The 9264-nt window shown below is 41.0% G+C and overlaps 1 long non-coding RNA gene across 1 annotated transcript; it reads right to left on the bottom strand.

Moving 5' to 3' along the window:
• Positions 1 to 927: 927 nt before the first annotated feature.
• Positions 928 to 8559, bottom strand: LOC111819026 (uncharacterized). Its single transcript, XR_002822831.1, has 3 exons — positions 8391 to 8559; positions 6054 to 6112; positions 928 to 1238 (listed from the first exon to the last, which is right to left on the bottom strand). It is a non-coding gene; the product is annotated as an uncharacterized LOC111819026 (long non-coding RNA).
• Between the last annotated feature and the right edge of the window lie 705 nt (positions 8560 to 9264).

Genomic DNA, 9264 nt, shown 5'->3' on the forward strand with positions numbered 1-9264 from the left:
ATGGGTCAGGGGAAAATGAGAGAGAGGGCACCACTGGGGCACCAGCAAGTTACAGAACGTATGTTCCATCTGCAGAGGTTTGCCTCTACTCAGCCATGACTGACTAGAAGTCCTTTAGAAATGTGGCCCAGTGTTGCCAGGTGTTCTGTTTTGACAGGAAAAGGCAGAAGTTTTCTGTTTTTTTTTTTTGTTTGTTTGTTTTTTAAGTAATCTACTAAGTCAAAATTTTAAAATACTGCACAGGTCAAATAAAACAGGCCTGTGAGCCAGCAAGCATGTTGCCTGGTATGAGGTTAATACCCAAACTGCTTATTGAAAGAGCTAGATAACTGGGCAAGCAACTGGGATAACATACATGCAATACAATTTAAAAATTCCTCATGTCAAGATGCAGGAGACACTCTCTTAACTAGTTGGATAAAGTGACCACACTGTATTCCCAGGTTAAACCCGCTGACGGATGCCTATGGTACACGGAGCCTCATGCAATGATGCCACTGGACACTTCGTCTTTCTATCACTTCTTCCACCTCAGCTATTTGTGTAGCTAGAGTCAGCCGTTTGATTCCATATCAGGATATGCCAGAAGCATGTATTATTAAGAAATAAAGTTGAATTATGCAAAACAATAAAACAGGAATGCAAAAGAAATTTCTGTGATAACCAAATTGAATGTTTTGAAAAAAGATTTTGAAGATTTATTATTAAAAATTTACTTTTGAAATATAAATGGACATGACAACAATCAAAAAAGAAGTAGAGCCAAAAAATGTAAAAATCTAGGAGCTATCTACATTCATAATGCTTCACCAGTGTATCTAAATTTTCATTCTAAATACCAAGAGATGCCATATTCTGAATGTGGTTTAAGCAAGAAAGAGAATGCAGAACTCCAGTCAACACACTCACACTCAAAGAAATGGTCCTGGCTCTTCATCCAAAGACAGGCAAATGAATACATCTTTATATGTTTAAAGTTATAAAAAGAAAAAAAACACTTTGTATGATTCCCTGCTTCTAACGACTTTTCTAATCAACTGACCACCTATAGTCCTCACTGCATCACATGAGGGGCCTGGGACAAGCAGCTCAGGTGACAGCCACTTGGACAAGCGGAGAAAATCTGCAGACAATGACCTTTGCTGATTTTTGCAGTGACTTCTCAGGGGAAGCTCTTGAATCTTGTGATGTGAAGGCATCCTCCTCCTTTGTAATTGGTGCCCCAGCATTCTCTCTTCCTAAATTAAAGAGAGAAAACAGAGAGAGAGAGAGAAGAGGAGGAATTCGTTAGACATATCCATTAGGCATACAGAGCTGGAAGGATTCTTGGATCCCATTTACCCTAAACTACTCATTTTACAGAACAGGAAACCCGGGCCCATGGCAACTAAGTAAAGGGGCTAAGGTCAATCATATCACGTACTTGCATTAATGCTCACAATGAGCATTTAGCCTCCGCAGGCCACGTTTTATCTAGTTAACATTTTGCTTATGCTAATAAGCATCATACAAATGGAGAGCACGAAGCCATGTTGAATTAAACTAAATCATCTGTGTGATAAAATGCCAAAACACTCGATGTTATTAAACACTGCCCCAGGCCACAGTGAAGAATAGAGATAGGTAATTTATTATGCACATCTGCTGAAATAAAAACAAAATCAAATGTTAACTTTTAAAGTACTTTGGAACTAGCCATTACAAACAAAATGGTGGTAAATAAATTTAATTAAAAAAAAAAAAAAAAAAAAACCCCAACCCTGATTTTCCTGGCTTTTCTTAGTGACATTATATAAAGAGTAAAGTACTTAAAGTATTTTAATGTTTAATTTCCTTTTTAAAAAAACTTATAAAATGCACATTCACCCAAGAAACGGAAACCACATCTCCCCAGTAAAGAGGCAGTTAGGCTCCATACCAGAGGTATTAAAAACCCTCAAGTACACAAGCAGCAAATTACACACTTCTGAACGTTTAATATTTTGTATTTTCTTTTGTTACATTAGATTCCCCACACACACACATCAAAAAAAAAAAAAAAAACTCATCCAACTACATTGGAGTTTCTGGATTCTAAGGGCCACAACCAATTCATGTGGGACCCACTCCAGATAGCTAAGTGAGACTTAAACTTATCATCATTTAAACATTACCAAAGGCCAAAATAAATAAATAAATCCTTTCAGGACTGGCTACCTCTTAGCAAAGGCTCAGCTTAAAGCCAACTTTTACCATTCTGGGCGTATTCTAGAAACACTGACACGATCTAACCTACTGGGGCTTAAGAATGATCAACTGCTTGCTTTTCCATCTATGCTGAAATCATTTACCTACCAAAGTGCCCACTGAAAGCAGAATTCTCACGGTTTTCCAAAAAGAAAAAAAAAAAACAAAAACTTTCCCATCCTCAATCACCCTATCTGTCCAAAAGTAAAATCTTTTATTTTAGACATGTTCAGGATTCCAAAATCATCAGATGCTTCTAGAACATCTTTTACAATCTTAGGGAGAAAAAAAACCCACATACATTGTCGATCTACTCTATAGCATCCTGTGCCAAGATGTTCTCCAGAACAAAGTAATTAAGGAAAGAATACCCATTCTGACTCAAAGTGACACTACAGGACAGAGTAGAACTGCCCCATAGGGTTTCCAAGGAGCAGCCTGTGGATTTGAACTGCTGACCTTTTGGTTAACAGCCATAGCACTTAACCACTATGCCACCAGGGCTCCAAGGAGAGAACAGGAGGCTGGAATTGTCATGAACAAGTACACCCTACTTAGATACCCGATATGTGCGCTGTTGACCTCAAGACGGTAGTGAGGGCTGGTTTGCCAGAGGCAGCCCGAGCCCACACAGGCACCTTTCTGAGACGACCACTGATGATGCCACCTTCGATGACTTGCTTCAGATTCCAGCCCAACAACAAGCCAGTCTTCTGTTCCGAAGTTTATGACAGGCTACAGCCAAAAAAAAAAGGCAAGCCAAGGAAGTGAGCCCAACCGTGATTTTCAGATCTCACACCTGAACATGATTTTTCTCATGTTCTGAGCTCATAAGGAAACCCTGGCAGAAATAAGGCTTTGTTCAGACAAAGATGTATCCTAATAAATTACACGGAAGTTTATAGCCTTACAAGTGAGAATCAGAGGTGTGGTCAATGAATGTGAAGAAACACAGCACCAGGTTGGAAAGGTGAATCACCTCAATGGGTTTCCAACAACTATGTCTTACCATCCTGAGCAACAAAGCTGTCCGTTTAATAAGGGAATCCAGCACATTATTTAATCACAGATGGCTGAATCACAAGATCATTTATTTGTTTACTCCTCATGTACTTACTGAGCTCTGGGCATTGAGGATTCAGGGGTGATGAAAAGAAATACAGTCCCTGTCCTCATGGAACAGAGTCTAATGTGGGAACAAGATTAAATAACGGATTAATATGAAATTATAAATTGTGATGAATGCCGAGGTGGAAAGAACAGCCTCAACGAGGCAGGGAAAGAACACACAAGATTTAGATTAGAGGTCAGGGAAGGCTTCTGCGTAAGCAACATTTAGGACTCTGGTGTGTGTAGGAGCGAAGAAGGGGACAAAGGATCTGGGGTGGGAAATGGCATGTAGGAAGAAAAGAGGTAGGATGTTCTTGGCAAAATCAAGGAACAGAAAGAAAATCATGTGGCCAGAGTGCAGTGAGCAAGAACGAGACTGGCAGGACATGAGACCAAGAGGTAGACCCAAGTCAAGCCAGGTGGGGCCATGCAGGGCATGATAAAAATTCTGAATTTAAACCTAACTACAATGGGAGGTTGGCAAAAGATTTTGTGCAAGGAAGTGCCACTACCCAAGGGAGATGAGAGCAGGCTAAAAGAAGCTATAGGGAGAGCAGTTAAGAGCCACCGCAGGAGCCCAGGCAAGACGGAAGAGCTCCATGATACAGGCACTGGGGTGCAATTCCAAGGATCAATTGCAGATAAAATTTGGAGTTGAACTGATAGACTTGGTGGGAATTAAATATGAGAGCTTAAGGATTATTGGACATGAGAAGTAAAGGGTTATTTCCAACTTTCTGGCATCTACAACCAGGTCGATGGTGACATCATTTACTGGCACAGGAAAGACTAGAGGAGAAGGTGAAAACCAGAGTTCTAGCTAAAAGACTACCTCAGTCTTCTTGCAACTAGGAGTGGCCTGTGTCTTAGCCAATAAGATGCAAATGAAAGTGTTGGGAGCGACTTCCAGGAAATGTTCTTAAAGGGAGGAGGCCCAGCCTCTCCTCTTTCCTCCTTCCTGCTGGCTGGAAGGTGGATGTGACTGCTGGACCTCAAGCATTCATCTTGGGCCATGAAGCTAGAGGCCAAGGGTGCTTTCTACTACGCAGAGAAGCATGACAGAATGAGCCTGCAAACTGCAGAGCTATCCTGTAAGTCCTGCCTGCCTATCTCTCTTATGTGAGATAGAAATAAACATCCTTCTTGCTTAAGCCATTGACATTTTAGGATTTAATGCTATTCTCAGCAGAACCTACTTTCTAACATACAGGTCCAGATGATAAACTGACAGGCTTGGACACTATCTTGTAAGGCCTTACAAAGGCCAGGGGAATTTTTCTCTCAAGAGTTATATATCACATCTATATTTGAGGGCTATGGATTCGGTAGCACACTGGAGTGGAGACACAATAGCAGTAAAGTTCTCAGAAAGCTGGGGTCACAGTCTAGGCGAGACCTAATCAGAACGTCAATGAAGATAATGGGAAGGAGGGTGAACAGAGACAAGATCAGAGAGAGATTTCTGAGAAGGAAGCTGCTCGGTATGTCTTCATCACTAGGAAGACAACATGAAAAAAATGGGCTTAAATTACAGATGCTTTTGACTGCATATCAGGAAGAATGTTTTGACAGAGTAATAAAACTCCATGATGAATGACTAGAATAGTTACTGGTGCTCTTCAACGGGAGGAAAGATTTTGTGTCCCAGTCTTCAGTTTTACCACACTGAAGCAGAGCTGATCCCCTCTAGTTAAAATAATTCTAGAAGCTAGCGACTACCAAATTCTTCATCTAAAAGCAAGAATTTTCTGAAAATTAGACATGATACTAAAATAAACAACTGTTCGTTATATTCCCTGAGAAACATTCTAGAAAGAAAAGTCCAGTGAAATCCCCCTCTCTTTCTATAGATGATTGGAAACTTCCGTTCTACCGTTAAGAAGTAAAATGTCATGGTCTGATGAAGCTGGCATTGCCACTTACATCCAACAAGTAAAACCTAATACCTTATTTGCTAAGAAAAATTATTCTGATTTGGCCATCTTACATAAACACAACAGACTGACTGCCGACAAGTCTGATAACTCTTAACACATTACGAATGTGCTGAAAATTTTTCGGAGGCTTAGACTGTGAGACTAGTGGGGGCAATAAGGAGGAAGAAGCAAGGAAATGGGCTCAAAAGTGTGTTTCAATCTATTCAATTAAAAGAATGACAAACTCTGACAAACCCAAGTCTTTTCCATCTCTGAATGGTCATGGAAATTTCCAATTTCCAACAAGAACTCAATGAAAACCGGAACACACATTTGTAAATGAAAATATGTCCCGTTCAGATCTCTCAAAATGAACCAACCAGAATTATGGGCCCCACCTCAATGAAATGTAGACATGATGACCTAAGTCCTACCAGGCGCAGGTAAGCTTCGCTGTGAATAATATTTTGCTACAGTGCAAGCCTGCCAGGCATGGTCGAATGCTGACAATCATTCTAGCACCCCCACATCTGGCTCCTGCCAGGGCCAAGGCTCAGGGGGCAGTCTTGAGGGGCACCAATGAGTTCCCTTCTTCACAAAATCTCCAGCCCCCAAGAGTCTCCCACTTGGAAATGAATCTAACACTGCCGAATGAAACTGTCTGGTGTCACAGTGTTCAAAGCAAATTCACTGACATAACCTCATTTGACCCGCACCACAAGGTTATACTATGAGTAAAGCGTGTATTGTTATTTCAGTTTCACAGAGGAAACAGGTCATGAAGAGGAAGAGTCACTTAACTTGAATCTCACAGCCAGTCAACGAGAGCGTGCAGGGATCCTGGTGCTGCCTGCAGTGGCCTGTTTTCCACGAAAGCAAGAATCAAAGCATTATGGGAAGAGCCACTGGAGACCTACGTTAAGATAATATTTAGGTGTCCTCAGACAGCTCATGTGATAGAAATGAGATAAAAATGAAAACAAATATTTAAAGCCCATGATGCCAGAGATTGCTGGCAAGCAGCATGCCCAAGGACAATGAGAAGGGGGTCGAGTAGAGTTTGACAGAGCAGCTAACCGTGGGCTGAAAATGGGAAGGCTGAGTAGGAGCCAGCTGGGTGGATGGGGATGGGGAGCATTCCAAAAAGGAAACAGCATATGTGAAGGCATACAATCAAGAGTAATCTGAAAGGGAGGAAGGCTCTATGTGCCTAAACACATGGCAGGGACCAGATCAAGAAAGGCCACATGTGATGTGCAGAAGAGAATGTACTTTATATTTTGGAGGTGGGGAGCCATTGGAGATTTTAAGCGTAGAATAACATGATCAGAATAGTATTTGATGAGATGTCAATAGTCTATTGCGCCTTTGAAGATAATCTTTTTTCTCTAGCTGCTTTTAAATTTTTCTCTTTGCCTTTAGTTTTCTGTAGTTTCATCTTCATCTATCTAGGTTTGAATTTCTTTTTTTTTTTCTTTTTTTTAATTCTACTTTGCACCTTCATTGATCTTCTTAAATCTGTGGACTGGCATCTCACTTGTTATGGAAAATCTAAGCCATTCTCTTTTCAAGTCTCACCTTTGCCCAATTACTCTCTCATCTCTTTCTGGAATTCTTATGAAACTTATAACCTTCTTACTTTATTCTCTGGAGCCCTGGTGGGGCACTGGTTAAAAGCTTGACTGCTAACCAAAAGGTCAGCGTTCAAATCTACCAGCAGCTCCTTGGAAACCCTATAGGGCAGTTCTACTCTGTCCTCAAGGATCTCTATGGGTCCAAATCGACTCGACAGCAACAGGTTTGGTTTTCTTGGCTTTATTATGTTCCCCGTAGCCCTAGTGATGCGGTGGTTAAAAGCTCGGTTGCTAACCAAAAGGTTGGCAGTTTGAATCCACCAGCTGCTCCTTGGAAACCCTATGAGGCAGTTCTACTCTGTCCTATAAGGTTGCTGTGAGTCCAAATTGACTTGACAGCAATGGGTTTGTTTGGTTTTTGGTAGTCTATTCTCTAGATCTCTTGGCTTCTCCTCTGTATTTTCTGTCTCTGTTCCCCTGTGCTATATTCTGGATAGTTTTTTCTTATCTGTCTTCTAGTTTGCTAATTTTCTCTTCAGCTTTATCCAATCTGCTATTAAACCCATCCACTAATTTTTCTTCTTCAAACTATCTACTTCAATATATATTTTTCCTCATCCACTGAGTTTGCAATTTCATGCTGTAATGTGTGTTTCCAGAAGCTTTACTTGGTTCCTTTTCCAATTTGCTATGTCACTTTTCATAGCTTCCTATTCTTTGCAGCTATCTTCAAACTTACTTCTTTAAACACAGGAAGCAGAGTAGTTTTTTAGACTGTGATGATTCTAACATCTGATGACATTTTTGCAGGTCTGTTTCTGTTGTTTGTGGTTTCTGATGGTTCTTGTCCTTGGAGTCTGGTATTCTTGAGTGCCTGGTTACATTTACGTACTGGTCACTGAATAATTTGAGGCCTAGGTTGAAGAAATCTTCCTTTTAAAAGAATTTCCACTTGATCTTGCTGGATGCCCAGAGGCACAACCACTCTTTAAACCAATTCAAGACTCTAGATTCTTTGGTTGACATGATCAGCTTGAACCTGGGCTGCAATTCTATGTGAAAGCTGGTATGTTTCAGGTTTACCCTCACCCTGATAGTGTAGCCCTTTGAGGTCCCAATTTCTTTTGAGAAATCTGGGCTATGATTTCTGTCCCCCATTCTCACTAGTCAAATCTGCAATGCCCTCTTAGTTCTTGATTCCAGTTTTAAGCTGGTAATGCCCATTAGCTCTCTGACGCTTTAAGAAAATATTTCTTACATTTTATATAGATTTTTTAGTTGTTTCAGTGAGAGGGCTGGTCTGGATAATCTAGACCACCATTACTATTAACAAGAAGTCTCTAGGATTTGTATTTTAGGAATATTTTTCAGGTGGCAGTGTAGCGCATAGATGGGGGGCAATGATAGAGGTGAGGGTATAGAGGAAGGCGGTGGCAATCTCTGCAGGAAACACAAGCAGAAAGACAGTAAGGAAGTTACACAATAGTGCCTGATGCTGACTGCTTACACTTAACTAATACTGACAGCAGCACAAGGGATGGAGAGAGGAGGCAGGTACTCTCACATTGATTCTTCTCAGCAATCCCATGAGGGAAGTAGTATTATCCTGAGTTTCAGGGAAGAGCAATCAGCAGTTCAAGGAGGTAAAATAACTTATTCCAGGGTTCATCCAAGGAGGTGGTAGCAGAGGGGTGTCAGAAGCCAGTCTGACTCCACGTCCAAGCTCCTTCCACCACAGCATGATGGGATCTGGAAGAAAGATGGGTGCATGTGGGTGGGTTTTAATGAAGGTGGGGTGTTGCCAAAAATCCTCTAATTTGGTTAATAGACAAACATTGAAGGACTTTAAATTTTAGAAACTGTCAAATAATCAACAGCTCTCTTTATATAATTTAATTGCTTCTTCCCATAGGGACGATGTTGTTGTTAATGTTAGGTGCCGTCAAGTCACAGAAACCCCGTATGACAGAGTAGAACTGTTCCTTAGGGTTTCCTAGGCTGAAATCTTTATGGAAGCAGATTGCCAGGTCTTCTTCCCACGGAACCGCTGGGTGGGTTCAAACTGCCGATCTTTTGGTTAGCAGCTAAGCACTTAACCATTGCGCCACCAGGGCTCCTTATAGGGATGACAGGGAAGTTAAAAGCATGAGCTTTGGAGTCACAAGACCTAAATTCAAATCTAGGTCCTGCATCCCTGAATTATGTGGCCTTGAACAAGTTACTTCTGTTTGCTAGATTTCCTCTTTTGTATGTCAAGGAATATTTACATGAGTTATGTGTTTACATATGATGCTCTGGTACAAAGTATATTAACCACAATGGTTAGACACTGTTCACGTTCTGATTATTATTAGCTCTTGCACTGAGTTTTAAGTGAGTGTCCCTTATTACCCTGGACAGGGTCATTACAACTGATTGGACAGGACTGGTGTGCAGGA

Source organism: Trichechus manatus, unplaced genomic scaffold (genome assembly GCF_000243295.1).
Source record: "Trichechus manatus latirostris isolate Lorelei unplaced genomic scaffold, TriManLat1.0 scaffold00249, whole genome shotgun sequence".
Lineage (NCBI taxonomy): Eukaryota > Metazoa > Chordata > Mammalia > Sirenia > Trichechidae > Trichechus > Trichechus manatus.